The sequence below is a fragment of the Hyperolius riggenbachi genome, chromosome 2 (genome assembly GCF_040937935.1).
Source record: "Hyperolius riggenbachi isolate aHypRig1 chromosome 2, aHypRig1.pri, whole genome shotgun sequence".
Lineage (NCBI taxonomy): Eukaryota > Metazoa > Chordata > Amphibia > Anura > Hyperoliidae > Hyperolius > Hyperolius riggenbachi.
This window is the reverse complement of record NC_090647.1, coordinates 431,334,569-431,352,934: the sequence shown is the minus strand read 5'-3', so window position 1 is coordinate 431,352,934 and position 18,366 is coordinate 431,334,569. Positions and strand designations below refer to the sequence as shown.

Genomic DNA, 18,366 nt, shown 5'->3' with positions numbered 1-18,366 from the left:
GATTATTGGTGGGCTGCAGACTCACCAATAATGCAGATATACACCGGATTATGAATGATCTGCAGAATCACTAATAATCCAGGTATGTCTAGCCTCTGGACACCTATAGGTATATGAGTGTTTGGTGTAACAGTAATACTTTGAGTAAGGCACCTGCTGAGCAGGTGATAAGAAGCAGCCTGGAATACTGCTTATGCTGACACAGGAACCTTCCAACAGCCTGAGATTCTCCAAGGGGTGGAGTCAGGCTGAAGGTAGGAGGAACCTGCGCAGGAGTGACACCTGAAGGGTGGATGTCACTAGCAGGTCGGGAGACTATCTCTTAAGGGAGAGAGATAGTTCCCAAGGTAATAACAGATATCAAACAATGCCTAGTCCTGGTGTGAGGTCCTTGGTCTCTACACCCTGGAACTAGTCTAATGCATAACACAATGATAATACAGTTCCCTAGTCTGGTGTGAGGGCCGTAGTCTCGACACCCTGGAACTAGTCTGAAGTATAACACACATGATAATACAGTTCCCTAGTCTTAGGCGTGAGGTCCTTGGTCTCTACGCCCTGGAACTAGTCTGGAGCATAACACAAATGATAATACAGTTCCCAGGTCTGGTGTGAGGTCCGTAGTCTCGACACCCTGGAACTAGTCTGAAGTATAACACAGAACTGACACAGTATCCTAGTCTTGGGTGTGAGGTCCGTAGTCACAACACCCTGGAACTTGTCTAAAGCATAACATAGAACTGACACAGTATCCTAGTCTTGGGTGGGAGGTCCATAGTCACAACACCCTGGAACTGGTCTAAAGCATAACATAGAACTGACACAGTATCCTAGTCTTGGGTGTGAGGTCCGTAGTCACAACACCCTGGAACTGGTCTAAAGCATAACATAACCTTAACATGCAAGAGTATTCTAGCTCAGTGTGAATTCCCAGGTCCGTCCTGGTTCTAACACACTGTGGGATCTGACTATGGTCTGAATGCTTCCACCTAAGTGTTTGCAATGGCAGACAACCAGCAACTGGCAAGCAAACTGTATAAATAGCTGCTGGAGTCTGCCGCCCCGCCCAAGCCACTCAGCCAATCATGAGTCCAGCAGGAATCAGCTGATCCTCCTGATCAGCTGACACTTCCCCTGTTGGTATAAAGGTCCTGACATCTGGGCCGCGCGCGCGTAGCTCTCCATCTGCCCATGTGAACTAACAGAACCAGCCACACCACCCGCACGCCGCCGCGTACAAACCGCCGCGTTGGACGCGGAAACAGCCGCCCTGCTGTCAGTACCCGCGGCGGCCTTTCCGCGTTCTCTCGTGGTGCCAGGCGCACGTCTCCGCATGCCAGCCACTGTGCTGGACGCGGTTTCAGCCGTCCTGTCGTTGGTACACGCGGCGGCTTTTCCGCGTTTCCTCACACAGTCCTCCCAAGTAATCCGCCGCATCCCCGCCGCTAAACAAGGGCTGCAGAGCCCCCAAATCGCCCGGGGGGCAATCCGCCGTCATTTCCTGGAAGGGGCAGAGCTTTCAGCTTCAGCTCTGCCCCTCCTGATGTCAATCGCCGCCTCTCCCCGCCCCTCTCTGTGAAGGAAGAGTGGGAGGGGCGGGCAGAGGCGGAGATGCGCAGCGATTGTGAAATTCCTTATGCTGCCCAGCCTCATCCTGACTTTGTCTCCTGCAGCCCCCCAGGTAAATTGAGTTTGAGACCCCTGCTTTAAATAGTGGTAATCATTAACAAATTGTTCCCCATCCTTCTTGACACTGTAGTTGCCATTGTCAGATTTTGGTGCACTGTATCAATTGTTATGTATAGAGTGCTTGGGGGGGGGGGCCCAATGTAAAACTTGCATCAGGGCCCACAGCTCCTTAGCTACGCCACTGATTTCAAGTCAGTTCATCCTACAGTTTTCTTTTCTGTGCCAAACAAACCCCATACAGAGGGTGAAATAATGGTTTACCCTGCTGCACAAGCTGAGACCAACCTAGCAACATAATAAAGAGACACCAAAATAAGTAGGATGTTTAATTACTGACACAGTGAAATACAGCACAGCAAACTACAGTGAAGTAAAAAAAAGGCAACACAAACAGGCATCAGGACAGATAATAACAGAGGTTGGCAGCATATATTTTGTCACTTTCTCTTTGCAGCCCTAAATCTGGACCAAGATAATATCTACATAGAGTTTCTATGTCCTTCCTGTGTTTGTGTAGATTTCCTCTGGGCACTTTGGTTTCCTCTCAAATACTAGTAAGTTAATTGGCCTCCTTCGATTTTTTGCTGCTAACTGCCCATTCTTTTTCCCCACAAGAAAATGTGAACGCAGGGATGTGCTGCATATCTCCTTAGTGAAAACTGGACATACATTTAAAGCTCTTCTAGAATCGCTGGGTGCCAGGGGCAGTAAGTCCACCGCTATCAGCACATCCACCATGGCCAGTTTTGACCAAAGTGTTTCAGAAGCTTTGTGGCTACCCCCACCTGTGTTGCTGTAGCCGGCCCCCAGTTTGGCAGCCACCTATTAGGATGCTGCGGCGGCTAAGCTTGGTGTGGGTTGAGGCTATTCAGATGGGGTGGCCAAAGAGCTTTAGCAACATTTTGAAAAAAAAATGCCATGGCGTTTTTTCTCATGTGGAGGCAAAGTCTCAAAAGAGTGATTTATGGGTGAGTGGGTAAGTTACTGTCCCTGGCACTCCCCGATTTTAGTAGAACTTTAAAAGAGATTTACAATTAAGTTTTTTTTAGGATTACAAGCTAGGTCATCTTTAATACCGATTAAAAAGTTTTCCTTTAACTTTTTTTCAGCAGTTTACATACAAGCTATAAGTGAACTAAGAAAATGAGAGACCGAGAGCCCAATATAGTGTAGTAGTTATTGTAGAGGTTGGATAAATGAAGAGAGTACCATAGATATACTCACAAACCAGGGTTACCGCCAAGCAACCCCTGTATAGGCAGGTGAGGAGATTGTCCTGTCCCCACTCAGGATTAAGAAGTCACTCTCTGTAGATCAGAAAAAAGGGGAAATCCCCTACACCAAGGGTGGATTATTGTGCAATATAGAAAAAACAGAGGCGCAAAAAGGATAAAATCACAATACTAAAACGTTTAAAAAGTGCTTGGGATGTAGTGGTGGGCTTACCTCCTATAAGCAGACACTGGAAAACTGTCTGTTTCTTTAAAAACGATTTTTATTGGTACACTCCAAATAAAGGCTGCAACACGTTTCGCAGGCGTAGGCCCGCTTCCTCAGGCAATAAAAATAGGAGTACACAACTGAGGACAAAGGTAGAGTGAGCGATAAAGCTATAAGTGAAGCCTAAGTTAAAATACAATATAAACCAGGAAGGTAGAACACACTGAATTACATGGAACAGGTGGTGTGGACCAAAATTAAGACGGAAACTGATTGACTTAATGCTAAGGCAATACTGGAAATGGTGTGAGAAAATTGTATTGCCCAATGCACATGCTAAGCTGCAGGGAGCCTCCATCTGGTGACCAGTGGAAACCCATGCCATTAAAAGACTTCAAGTGTTAGGGAGTCAACAGATGGGACATAGCAGGTTTCTGGGTACAGTCACTGTATATATATAGCAAAAGCCATAGTATACTTCTACACAGCTGAGATTGGATGAGCCTGGTTATACTGATGTTTTATTTGTAAGTGTGTAAACAAAGGCCCACTCTCTGGCTTCAGCAGAGATGAGTGGGATAAGCCAAGACATGCTGCTTGGCCGTCTGATGTGAATGCCTCATGGAATATCCCACTGCACGTGCTGTAGTAACATAATAGAGTGCCTACATTATGGGATGTTTGCAATGGGTGGTACAGAAGTAATGTTGAAGTGGTGGTTTTAGGAAGTCAAGTATATACTGTAGAAGTCACTTGAATATGTGATATAGACCGTTTTTCCATATCATGCCGGTTACCAGCTTTAGGAGGAACCTCTGTAAGAGAACTAGGTATGGATTCAAAGACATCTTACCATAACATACTGAGTGAGGTATGCAGACGCGTACATCAAAAAAGGGCGTCGGGAAAAAAGGGCGCGTGGTGTAAACGATAAGCAGTATTATCGTTTATAAAAATATTGTGTAGAATTTCGTTTACAAATAGTGTTTTAAGAATTTATAAATCATTAAATAATGTGTATGAAATCGGCAATTTTTAAAACGTTAATCTTCCCTGTTTCTAAAGTGAAACTTATAATTACGTTTGTTAAAAACCGTCCCTGTACCTATCCCTAACCCCTAGACCCCCTGGTGGTGCCTAAACCTAAGACCCCCCCTGGTGGTGCCTAAACCTAAGACCCCCCTGGTGGTGCCTAAAACTAACCACCCCAAAGACCTCCCTGTACCTATCCCTAACCCCTAGACCCCCTGGTGGTGCCTAAACCTAAGACCCCCCTGGTGGTGCCTAAACCTAAGACCCCCCTGGTGGTGCCTAAACCTAAGACCCCCCTGGTGGTGCCTAAACCTAAGACCCCCTATGAATAATAATGTTTTACAAACATTAATAAATACAAAATTTTAATAAAAAAATGTAAATAATTTTTTGGGGTGGGTAATAATGTTTTAGAAATCTTTTACAAATAGTGATTTAGTATCTTTATAAACGTTATTCGTCACGGGCTCATTTTGTAAAGTTAAATCATCACAAGCACAGTTATAAAACCTTAAAAATCTCCGGGCGCCGTTTATAAAACGTTAATTATCTCCGGCGCCTTTTTTCCCCTGTTCGGCGCCCACTAAACGATATTTATAATGGGAGTGAATGGGGCGCCCTTTTTGTCCACTTGTCTCATGCGCCCAAATCTCCTGCTTCCATGCAGACAGTATTCCTGCCCAGGATTCAATACTAGGACTCAAGTACTGCAATAACGAGAGTTCTGACTGGGCACACACTCATCCTAAAGTGTTCCTGAAGGGAAAAAAAGTGCACGGTTTGGGTACTTACCTCAGTAGAGGGAAGTCTCTGGAACCTCCAGAGGCTTACACCTTGCCCCCCAAAGCACTTCAACAACCCCTTGCCAATGGAATATGGACGCACTGTGCAGGTGCAAATGGCTTATTCTTGCACAGTAGCACTGAGCCGAATGGTTCAGCTTTTTCCACTGAGCCTGAGATCCATGCTACTTGACAGATGGGAGCCATCCTATGGCTGCATACTGAATCCATGCTTGTACATGTACGGGAGTCTGGCCGTTGCCCATGAGCTTCAGAAGGAACGGTGAGGTGGAGGGGGATGGTGGAAGCCTTTGAAGGATCCAGGGGCTTTCCTCTAGGGGGTAAGTATTTGTCTTTTTCTTTAAATTTTTACACAGGCTTGCTTTAAACTGTTGCTAAAAGCAAACTTGACACGAAAAAAAAGGTTACTTGTCAGAAGAGCCAAACCCCATTGTTGTTTTAACCAAAACAAAAGTACCTTTTTATCCCTTTGAAAGTAATATTGCTTTTCCCAAGCTCCGTCATATGATCTGAAATGTAGATTTAAAAACCAGCTCAAACTGCACAAAGTGAACTCTAATAGCAATCACGTTGGTAAATTAATACACTCCGTATACTGTATAGAAGTAAAATTATGGACAGAGTACCTGTTTCAAAGGTGCTTGACAAGCTGTACCACAGCTCATTTCCTCTTCTCACAGGATTCAACTGGTGAGCAGGTCAATCTGGTGTGACCCTGTGACACCAAAAGAAAGAACAACAATAAATTGTAATCTACATCACTCAGCATGCATGCATTACAGTACAAACCACCTGTTCTGTTTGTGAGGAGGCAGACTGATATTCACAGGCGGCAGGAAGTAGGTGGTGAGTAACTGACAACAATCTGCTGACAGAAAAGTGCTATGCTCCTAAAGAGGAACCATAACAACATACAGTGCTGCCCATAATTAAAGCGGTTTAACACCCAGCATTACAACTTTGCTTTAAAAGATTGCTTACAGCTTACAAACTATTATGCCAGATTTTTTTTTAAGCAGAAATTCACTGAATGGGTTAAACATGACATTTTAGTGTTGGATTTAACTAGGAATCCGCATCCGTTCTTATCTTTAGTTACAAAATGTATCTTTATTTGGAATACAAATAGACCTTTGAAAAGCCTGCCGGGGAAGCCCTCTTTGTTCTCTCAGAGCAGTGTTTGTTTGTTACATTGTAGATAGATACATTTGTAACTAAACAAGCAAGCACGGAGGAGAATTTCTAGCTAAATGCAGCACTAAAATGTCATGTTTAATCCATTCAGTGAATTTCTGCTAAAAAAAAAATCTGGCATAATAGTTTATAAGCTGTAAGCAATCTTTTAAAGCAAAGTTGAAATGCTGGGTGTTAGACCACTTTAAATTTACTGTAAATTAAAACAGATACATGTTTTTTTCCCCACAATAATGCCTCTTGTACATCGTCTTATTTCTTTTAGGAGACACCTATGTCATTTCCCATCAAAAAATGACTTGCTGGTTGAATAAAAGTAACTTTAAGTCAAAATTTGCCTGGGGGTGTGAATAATTATGGGCAGCACTGTAAAGTAGAATGCAGTAAATTATTCAGGATGCCCACTTTTACATAGACATGAGCGCGAGTTTTTGCAAAATCGCATTTTTGCCTCGTAATTCCCAATTAAGATGCAGAATCATAATGCAAAATTTCCGTAAAAATAGTAATTAACCACTTGATGACCCACCCTTTACCCCCCCCCCCCCCTTAAGGACCAGCGCTGTTTTTAGTGATCTGTGCTGGGTGGGCTCTGCAGCCCCCAGCACAGATCAGGTAGCAGGCAGAGAGATCAGATTGCCCCCCTTTTTTCCCCCCTATGGGGATGATGTGCAGGGGGGGGGTCTGATCGCTCCTGCCTGCAGGCATGTTGCGGGGGGGGGGGGGCACCTCAAAGCCCCCCTCCGCGGCGACATTCTCCCCCTCCCTCTCCTATCTGTCTCCTCTGGGGATCGGGGCTGCACAGGACGCTATCCGTCCTGTGCAGCCAGTGACAGGACGTCCCCTGTCACATGGCGTAGATCCCCGGCCGCTGATTGGCCGGGGATCGCCGATCTGCCTTACAATGTAAACAAAGCAGATTATTTCCGCTTGTGTTTACATTTAGCCTGCGAGCCGCGATCGGCGGCCCGCAGGCTATTCACGGAGCCCCCCGCCGTGAATTGACAGGAAGCAGCCGCTCGCGCGAGCGGCTGCTTCCTGATTAATTAGCCTGCAGTACTGCGTCGCCGGTCCTGCAGCTGCCACTTTGCCGACGCGCGGTATGAGTGCGCGGTCGGCAAGTGGTTAATTTGTTATTACCCGTAATCAGAAACCCTAATCTCGCAATTTTGCATAATGTTTGTGATATTTCTTACCTACTTTAGCGCTTAGTAGCAAAGCCTCCATACATGCTATTGTCACCCTAATTGGTTGTTAGAAAATGTTATATTAGAAAGAATAGCGGGAATAACTCACGACAGCATGTATGAGGGCTTTGGTTTACTTGCTAAAATTTGGCACAAAATTACAGAAATAAATACGCAAAAATTACACAAAATTATAAATGTGTTACACAAATTCAATTGAATTTCCAAATCGTAATTACACATGGTCGTAATTGTGAACGTTTACATGAAATTTTGCATAATCGTGATTAGCAGATTACGATCATCGCTACTTTTACGTTAAATATCCTGGTTTGAGCATCAGAAACGCTTCCCATAGCCCGACATATTGCTGTATATTGGTATGTAGCCCAGCCCTTTATGTGAAGTAAAGCCAAGGCTGTTTATTATGCAGAATACCCCCCACCCCTCCACCCCCAATCATTCTGGGATTCCGGGAGACCATATATCTTTTCTACTGGCTTTAGAAATCTCAGTAAACAGACATTCCACAGAGATTACCTGCCAGTACTAAAAATGTTGCTGCCTGTGATACTTTTCAGAAAGTAATTCAGGGAGAGGTAAGATTGTATAATTGGCAAACACTGACTAAATAATGTATAAATTAATATTGTAGAAAAAAAAGCAGTTTATTCATTAAGTTATTTTGACCACAGTTCCTCTTTAAGTCTCTATAGATACATGGCTGAATGTACACAAAAAAAGTTTTGATCATCAAAAATTCAAATCCAGAGCTACTATGATTTTTATATGATTCAACATGACTTTGCTTTTACAATGGGGAAAAGGGGCAGCAAAAAAATATACATTTATTCATTTTAAATAGTTTCATACTTTTTTGGACTTTTTGGACTCTTGCGGGTAAAGGGGATCTGCTTTGCCCTTTAATACCGTTCACACGGTGGGTGGAAAATACACTTTTTTTCCAAAGGGAGCGACCAGCAAAAAGAGTATCCTGGTTACCCTTGTGGAGATGAGGTTTTCTTTATGCCATAAGCAACCTTTCTTTGTGAGCAGTGGTGGTGCCAGCTTCAAATTTTTTGGGGGGGGGCACCAATGGGGCACAATCGCTGCTTCGTGGGGCCCATCTGGGTGATCAAAATCGATTTTTTTTTTTATGGTGAGCTTTAGATATTTTTTTCTTAACTCAGGTTATAAAATTAAGGTTAACTAGTTCAGGAGTCCTGATTCAAAACTGCCTGTCTGTAAAATACAAGCTCTAGTTTATTGGCTAATTTAAAAGAAAAACAGTAAGCTTTCAGCTTGTAAGTCTTCTTCAGACTCTCTTCCTGTTGACTGACTAGAGATATATTTTTTGCAAAATAAATATCATCCAGATACATTGATTACAAGGGATCTTGCAAGGATTATGAGGTATTTATGAAAAATAGATAAGACTTAATGACTTAATGCCTACATAGACTCAGGCTGACATAGAGAATATTTTACAGATTTTATCCTGGTCACTGTACGCTGTGGGAACCTGGCAACAGTTAACTGTTTGTTACTGAATGGGGGGCACTGCCCCAGCGTGCCCCAGTGTAGCTCCGCCCATGTTTGTGAGTAACATTCCAACTTTTATATTAATTGTCCTTTATTTTTTTACTGCACCATTAAGCTCCTATGGTATCTGTGTTCTTTTTCTATAAGGTGCAATGTCATCGTATTCCTATTTATTATGACTAGGCCTTGTTTACTTTCAACACCCATCCACATAACACAATACCAAACAAAAACACCTGCAGTTATAAATGGAACAAAGGCATCTGATGTCCTCTCCATTATCATTTTGTTTCTGGTTTTAGAATCCCAGTAACGGGTCATTTGCCTAGACATTGGGATAGGAGGTGAACGCATTACTCCAGCCGTAACACAGACAGCAGCAAAATGTTTAGAGAATTTCCATTCCCTACCTACGCTACAAAACAGTGTGCAGGGTGCACAGTGTGCAGGGATGTATTTCAATTACTTGTTTTAATCCCTGTATTGTCATGAAAATGAAACAGGGCACTTTGGCATGTGCTCTTCCTCGCGCTGCGCTTGACCTTGGCGCCGCCATTGATGTAATGTTAAACGTCTATGGCTGTGCAGCGGGATTTTAAATGTAATTCGGGTGCCAGCGATAGCCAGACCCTGATTTGCTTCTCTCTCTGAGTTGCTCTGATTCACAGGGGGGATAGTATTTAACGCCACCCAGTATTTCAGCTCACTTTGCGCCCAACTGACTGAGCGGTGTACCAATACATACGCTCATAAAAATGAAAATTATCCGTATAATGTATACATAGTATAGTATTATTACAAGTGTATACATTATTATTTTTGATTTTTTTTTAAGCTTTATAATTGTTCAGCCTTATAATAAAAAAGGGTTATGAACAAGGAGGTCATCCCTGATTTCTTCTAGAGGAGGTGAAGGTAGCTAGTGAAGTTCAGCAGTAGACCCTGTTTCCTCAACCGCTTATACTGTATGTATACCGGGTAGTTAAGCTAAGTACACACATAAGATAAAAGTCTTTGGAAAATGAAAGATAACAGACCAAATCTTAGTGGATCTGATCTGTAGATGAATGTCTGTACTTTTATCTCATGTGTATTTTTAGCTTCAAAACCAAAAAGCCCTGACCTGAGGGTCACAGTCCAATCAAGAAAGCAAAGATCTGGGACTCCACCTGAATTTCTTGCAGCAAGCTGCTAGTTTATTGTGCAAATATCCCAATATATTGACAGGAAATCCTTGGATGGGAATAATGGAATCTGGGAGTTGTATTCAATAATAAGCTGAGCCACACATTAATTGGGTAATTGGTAATTTGGTAAAGAGTCATTTTTAAAACGTACCTATCCTATATAATAATTTGCCTGTGTCGCTGCGTCCACTGTGTCCATGTCAGTGGTGCCTGCATGAGCGCAATGCGGCCTTGGGGCGGGCTTTGACCAGCAGTCGTGATGGGCACCATACGTGGGTGGGGGTCGCAGCCATGAGCCCCTGTTGGTAGTTACAGCCATGCATGCAAAGAGGGCACTTTCCCTAGCCCCCATTGTTAAACGGGCTTTGGAACTAGTTTCGAATAAAGTGTTAAATATAGTCTAACATAAAAGCAAAATAAATTATTTTAGAACAAATATTTTCTTTTGCCATTTGTACTTGTCTATTTTTGTCTGTAAATTAATTTTTCTTCTTTATACTTCTTTCTTCTTCAGGTTATTTTATGCTTCTTCTTTTATTCTCTTCTTGTATCCTTGTCAGCTGCTGTTTGTCTCTGTGGCAACCTGCTACTAGAAAACTTCAAAAGCCTCATCAGCAGGCTTTAGAATTTTCCATTGACACTTCCTGTCAGTGCATGGTGTGGACAGCAGGAAATTGATCAAGTAGACACCCATGTGTGCACATCGAGCTTTGGCATTATTGTCCATCAGCAATAAGGCCAGTTTACTTATGATTGGCATGCCAACCATTTACTCTTTTGACAGCAGGAAATTGATAGGAACATTTGAATAAACACCAACAATAAATTCAGTATTTAAAATTGTTACTATTATTCCAATCATTTAACAAAATAAGAAAAAAGGGAAGTATTTTATTTTGTTCATATCTTACAGTAAAATACTGTATTATAAATTGGAAGTGATGAAAAGGCCATTGTTTACCTTTTCAGGTTGGAAGCGGCAAACATCTCAGGCCCTGCTATTAATAAAGAGTGCTGCCAGATTTCATCTTAACCCCCTTCTCCCTCCCCACGGATGTATTATAACACCCCAGATGAGCTCGGTGCAGGTTGAGCTAAATGACGGCTCACCCTGCTGCCGCTCAAATTCCTAGCGACGTTAAATACTATTCCCCCTCCGAGTAGTAGCAACTAGTGCAATAGTGGCGCCCAGCTTTGGTGCTTGCCGATTAGCACTGTCCGCCAAAATGACCTGCTTCATCCCTCCCCTACACCATTCCTCAAGGTATATCCCAGCATGTGTGTAGACTGTATATTGTTACCTCCAGCTTCTCTAGCACAAAGTGGGAATAAGCCCCTGGTCTTTGGAAAAAGCCAATCGCTAGCGTTTTTAGTTAGCATTTTGTAAGTGATTTCATGAGCGTTTTCCGGCGATTTTGGTAGTGATTTTAACAAGTGTAAGCTTTTTGCCAGCGATTGTGATAGCGAATTGCGATTTGCAATTAACGATTTTAATTTTGATTGGTCCTTTCAATTCATTTTATTTTTTTTTACAGTTTTCAGTAATTTAATCACTTCACCCCAAGGCGGTTTTTACCCTAACGGACAAGAGTGATTTTCACCTTTCAGCGCACATCCCTTTCATTTGCCAATAGCTTAATCACAATGAAATGATCTATATCTTGTTTTTTTCACCATAATTTGGCTTTTGGGGTTGATATTTGTTTTCAGTAATTACTTTATTTTCTATGCATTTTAAAGGGAAATACAAGGAAAAATCAAACAATACATTATTTCTCCAATTTCATCCCCTATGGTTTTAATATAAACACTGCTACTGTACATAAAACCCACACATTTTATCTGCCTATTTGTCCTGGTTATCACAAGATTTTAATTATGTCCCTAGTACAAAGTATGGTGACAATATATTATTTGGAAATAAAGGTGTATTTTTTGTTGTTGTTTTTTTGCCAGTATTTTCACGTGCACGTGCACAGGAATGCACGTGCACGCACGGGAGTGCGCACATGCACACGTGCACGCGCACTGCGGCAGCACTGTCTGACTTATAAAAACGCCCTGGAGCCATCAAGAGGCTCTAGCAGGACGTTTTTATAAGTCAGCATGTCATTAAGTGGTTAAAATCGCACACAAATCGCTATGTGTAGCAATTCATGAGCGATTTGCCAGCGCTTTAATACTTTACATTGACGCGCAAACGCTCCCAAAATTCTGCATGCCCTGCGATTGCGATTTTGCTAATCGCAATCGCTGCTGTGGCATTTGTTACCTTCATTTACATTGGCAGAGCGTTTAGGGAAATCGCTAGCGATTGAAAGCGCTCCCTAAACGCTCAAAAAAGCACTCAAGTGGGATGCAGGTCTTAATTGTATGGATAGGTAATGCTCAGAAGGCAGAGCTCCACATCAGTAAGATCAAAAATTCCTCACTTTTGAAAACCATATTTCTTTAAAAGCAAACTGCTCTTAGCATGCACCTGCACAGGGCTGTCACAAATGACGTCATTGGCCATCACACTGCCTATCCTCCACACATTATTGTAACAGATGTGTGGGTACTGGGCAAGCCACCGTCTGGCCTGAGCGATGGCCGGTGTGTATGGGGAAATGATATGCATGTGTGAGCACCACCATTTCCCTATTTACTTCAATGGACCTGTGGGTTCTTGCAGACGTACCCAGCAATACCTCCAAATATGACTTTAGCCTTTTGGGTGCCACGTTCCCTGCCACTCACCTAGAGCTTAGGTGCTCACAATAGCCTTCGGGCAAGGTATTGCTACTACGCCAAGCAATTATTGGCAAGATGCTTTCCCGATTGGTAGGATCCAATCAACAAGGAAGATATCTTGATGATGTTCCCCAAAAACCTGTGCTTTTATGTCTTCCTGCTAAAACCTATTTCTGTGTACAGAATATGCATGAATGCACAGATGTTTAAATGAACATCTCTGATGGAGACAAGTTGCTTTCCGTTGTAAGATTTTCTATCACCTTCTGTTGTAATTCTAGATTAGGAAGTGTGTAGCAATCTTCCCCACTGGGAACACAGCCAATATAAAACCTGACAGGTTTCATTACCTCCCCATACTAACCAAACCTTAAACAATTATACTTTACCTGGATTTCCTCTGTCACAGTATTACGTTTTAACAATAACACACTTGCAATCTGCTAATGTCAGCGTTTCTTTACTGGAAAATGTTCTGTTTCTCGGTGGCAAAAATAGTCACAAAATCAGTTAGAAGTAAGCAAACGGTTTTTGGCCCCCTCCCTGAAGATTGCAGTGTACAAAGGAAACCAGCAGTTAGACAGGAATTGTGAAATCATGTCAGGAAGTTGCCTTAGATAACTGCCTCAACAGTCTCTCTACTACAGCTATAATTAATCTAGATAAGGTTAGAATTACTCAATGCAGTATTATAAGAAGATCTCTATAGGCTCCATTATCTTTGCAGCTCATCAATGCTCAGTCAATGGTCTGATCATAATAAGTGTTACGGTATATCAAAAATGATATTTCAGATTTTTTTCCCTCATACACAATTTGAAGAAGGAATGAATACCGATTCCAGTCTTAGGAAGCCTTCCCACTTATCCCTGCAATTTCTGCTTGCGTTTTTTCGTTCTTGCCATTCTGTGGGGTTTTTTTGGGTTTTGTATCTTCCTTTGTTGGTTCACATTTTTATGTGATTTTTTTAATGTGATTTTTACGTGCCTAGCAATGAATTTAGTTTGCCTGATGTAATTTTCATCAAAATTGAATGCGCTTTTCACATAATGAATGCGATTTTACGGTATTTCCATTGACTTACATGATACGTTAATCTCATGTCAGTTGCTAGAAAAAAAAAACATACATGGTGGCCAAATTTTAACTGCAGAAAAATCGCATCCCAAAAAAATAACACAACAGCACAAGTCAAATGCAATAACATTGACTATGCAAATTCTGTGAATGTCAAGTGGAAATAAAAACAAACAAACAAACAAACAAACAAAAAAGATACCAATGGAGAGAGAACAGGAATGCTCTATAGGCTCTAAGTCCTACAGAGCCCTCCCATTCCTCTCCCAGTCCTCTCATTCCAGAGCTGTCACCCCCGTTAGCAGTATTCAACCAATCGGTTGAACACTGCTCTGTCCTACTGCAGGATGCTTTGGAAGTCTACGCAAGCCCGAGTGCTCCCAAAGACGGACATCTCCGTACTGCACCTGCATAACCGTGCTCTCTTGCACGTGCATGCATGCAGAGTATGGAGCCACCTATCTTCGGGAACATTTGGGATCCCAAAGGCTCTCAAAGCCTTCCCTGGCAGCAGATTGGAGCAAGGTGACAGCGCTGGAACGAGGGGACTGTGAGAGGAACGGGAAGACTCTATACTCAGCAGTGTTCCCCAACCCTGTCCTCAAGGCCCACCAACAGTACATGTTTTACAGGAAACCACAAGCAAGGTGGGGTAATTAGTGTCTCACCAGAGCTCATTAACTACCTCTGTGAATTTTTACAAAACATGCACTGTTGGTGGGCCCTGAGGACAGGGCTGGGGAACACTGCTCTATAGGAGCCTATAGAGCCTTCCTGTTCCCTCTCCATAGGTAAGTATCTTTTTTTGTTTTTTTATTTTTTAATTTCAATTTACATTGAAATGTAAATTGAAAAAGAGCCTTATACTGATTATATAATAAAGCAGTAAAAATTGCAGGGGTTGAGCTTTAAAGAGATACTCCGACCAAGAATTGAACTTTATCCCAATCAGTAGCTGATACCCTCTTTTACATGAGAAATCTATTCCTTTTCACAAACAGACCATCAGGGGGTGCTGTATGGCTGATATTTTGGTGAAACCCCTCCTACAAAGAAATTCTGAGTACGTACTCTTGGCAGTTTCCTGTCTGTGAACCCTGTTGCATTTCCAACTACCAAAACATCAAGCAGCAGCTACATCACTTGCCAGCAGTAAAAATTTCACCATGTGATAAATGTCAGAATATAAATCAGGGATTTAAAATATTTTACAATGGGAAAACACTGACTAAATCATTTATACATAATTATTGAAAAAATAAAGCACTTTTTTTATTACATTATTTACACTGGAGTTCCTCTTAAAACCCCTCAGTGGTGATGTGGTTAAAGTCAGTTACCCGTTATCCAGGTTAACTGATCACAATTTATTATACTGCAGACAGATCTGTAGAAGTACCTTAGTGATTACTACACCTTGCACAAAGCTTTTCAGTTGTTTCCTCCCAAGTAAACTAAAAATAAAAAAACAAAAAAAATATTGTTCAAATGCAAATGTTATAACAATAAATTTCCATCCAGGATTTCTGCAACTCTGAGGGCTCGTTTCCACTATTGCGGTGCGGAATCGCCGCATATCACCGCTGACAAAATCGCATGCGGATGCGATTCCGCATGCGTTTTTGCCGCGATTTTGCATGCGATTTCGCATAGGTAGTGTATATGCGATTTTAACCATGTCACTGCCTGTGTCAATTTACATTACTTTCAATGCAAAATCGCAGGAAAAAACGCATGCAAAAAACGCATGCGATTTCCCTATTAAATACATTGTCTGCGATTCGCCTGCATTCCAGACGCAGGCGAATTCTGCAGGGTCTACCGTGCAGAAAAATCCTGCACAGAAAAACGCAAATGAAAACTGACAAGTGGAAACAGTCCCATCCACTTGTATTGCTTATGGGAATCCGCATGCGTTGTCTGTATGCGGATTCGCGCTAGTGGAAAAAACTCAGTGCAGGTATGAGAACTCCAAGCAGTGTTTCTGCCTTGCCATACTTGTACACAGGCATACATACAGGCAGACAGCTTAGCTTGAGACACTCAACAGCCTTGTAAAATACTGTAAAATGTGACTGATTAAATCACCATATCATTTGGCTCACAAGTCTTTTTAAAATACACTCTAATACTGACACACATTGTATCAGGGAAGACTCAATTTTACTCTGAGTTATGAAGTAAGAATTATGAACAGATGTGAAGCTGCTCACTGCCTCTTGTTTACATGACTTTCCCCTTTTACCAGCAGTCTGTACACATGTGACAGAGATTCTTTAGCGGGTGGCGTGCTTGCTGGTCAGTCAGTTTCCCTATATCCCTTCCTGCTTCCTACAAACACACACTGCTGCTCATGACTTTGTGGCATTGACACACATCTCTGCACAGCAGCTCTGACTAGTGCTTTCCATTATCCTGTCCATGTCCTGATGATCACTGATTAAAGGACCACTATTACAAAAAACTGTAAAATGTAAAAATGTATGTATAAGCATATTTATGAAGTATTCATTTGTTCCAGAGTAAAATGCACAATACATTTATTTGTAAAATCTGACAGATCTGGCGGGTTTTAGACTATCCCATCTCCTCATGGGGATTCTTAAGGTTTTCTTTATTTTCAAATGCACTTAATGATTGGCAGTTGCTCAGTCCAACTGCTAAAATAGTGATTAAGCAAGTAGGGAGGTTGGCCAGCTTTGTTATATAAACCTTTTTCATGGAGTGCTTTTGTAAAGAATAACTAGTTCAAAAAATGTCAGATCTGTCAGATTTTCTAAATTACCATGGGATAATCCTATATATTTAGGTAATCTTATTTGTATATTCAAAAAGATAATTGGAAAGTATAAATATTTGAAAAATATAATGTCTCCTCATCCTGTATATATTGCAAATAAGGACTATGTGGACTAAACTGACTTTTTAGGGCACTAGAAAGGCATATAACAGTTCACTCATTGGAATTCACTCATTGCAAGTAAACAACATGAATGCTTATTACAAAGCACATAAATTTGCAGGCTGGACGCTGTCATATGCACCATGCTGCGTTATGCGGATGCTATTCCTCCCCAGGGCCGGATTTTGGCCAAGGCTTTCTAGGCAAGGGCCTAGGGCACCACAGGAACAAGGGCACCAAAGCAGCAGGCTAAACTGGTGCAGAATTTGCAAGCTTGCAAATGCTGCAATGCAGGGAGATCAGGTGAGCGCCTGGCCTCAGTACTATGCTGCTAGCTGCCTGTGCAGCAGCCATCTTGCTCTCTGTGCACATTTTCATTGTGGCCAGTGGCTTTGGACTTGGGCAGCATTGGAGATGGAAAGGAAGAGGAAGCTATTGCACTGGAGACGAGTGAAGAAATTAGTGATACTGATGGCTACTGCGATGTGAAGGTAAGCTGGCTATCTATACTGAAGGCAGGTGGGGAAAGGAGGGATTAAGGGAGTCATCTGGCTACCTATACTGGAGGGAAAAGGGGAGGGGTTATCTGGCTACCTATACTGGTGGGGGTCATCAGGCTACCTATACTAGCTGGAAGGGGGGAGGAGTCATCTGGCTACCTATACTGGAGGGAAGGGGGAGGGGTCATCTTGCTACCTATACCAAAGGGTATAGGTGACAGTGGCCTTGGGCGGTAAAAAGTACAAATACGGCCCTGGTACACCCAAGCATTCGGTAGTGCCAGAAATGGTTATAAGCGCAAAAGCTATCAACAAGTAAGTGTATTTACCCAAATTAACTCCAGTACCAATCTCTGTGGGGGAAGGGATGGATGCACTAAAGAAATGTAACAGGGGGCGCAGTGTTGGACATGTGATATATGGGCTCCAAGTATGTATAAATTTAATAAGGACCATAATTTAATGAGAGCATACTGCTGACCTGGAGGCAGGAATGGTCAAGTGAGTTCAGAGATTAGGCATGCATCTGCCAATTCATCTATGTTTTAAAAGACAACTTCAGGACAGTGGTTTCAGATAGTTTGCTGACTTTCTGAAAATTATGTTTAAATGTCAACTTTTTAGTTAAGTGGCTAGCTATCTAGCTCTAAATCATAAGTGAATAGGATTGCTTAGCTATTTATTGTATGTCAGTGACTATGTTGTTGGCAAAAGTTGCTGTTTATGTATATTATATTGTTTATATTAGCTGTAGATCTGTGTTAGAAAACTATATTGAAGCTATTTACAACAGTAACATAGCATTTATTTGTAGAGAACTGCTCTGACGCTAGGCACCTACTTCCCTAAGATGATCTTTACAGGTAATTTCATTCTGCAATTTAAGGCTGAGGGTTGTATGGACAGACTTCTCGGCCCGTGGCCAAGCAGCATATAAAGCTCTATGGGGGAAAGTGGGGGAGGGCAAGACAACACACAAGCTGCTTCATGTTGGAGAAACATCTTTGGAAGTTTTAAGTCACTACTAATCATCCCCTTAATCGAGCCAGGGATTTATAACTAAGGGTCCACAACTTGCAC

General features: G+C 42.2%; 1 protein-coding gene across 2 annotated transcripts in view; it reads right to left on the bottom strand.

Annotated features, from left to right (window-relative positions):
* Nucleotides 1-18,366, bottom strand: part of P2RY8 (P2Y receptor family member 8) — a 135,126-nt gene that overhangs the window by 55,269 nt on the left and 61,491 nt on the right. For both annotated transcript variants that reach the window (XM_068269957.1, XM_068269958.1), the window contains exon 2: nucleotides 5,591-5,679. The gene's annotated coding sequence lies outside the window, so the exon portion shown is untranslated. The remainder of the gene's footprint in view (nucleotides 1-5,590; nucleotides 5,680-18,366) is intronic.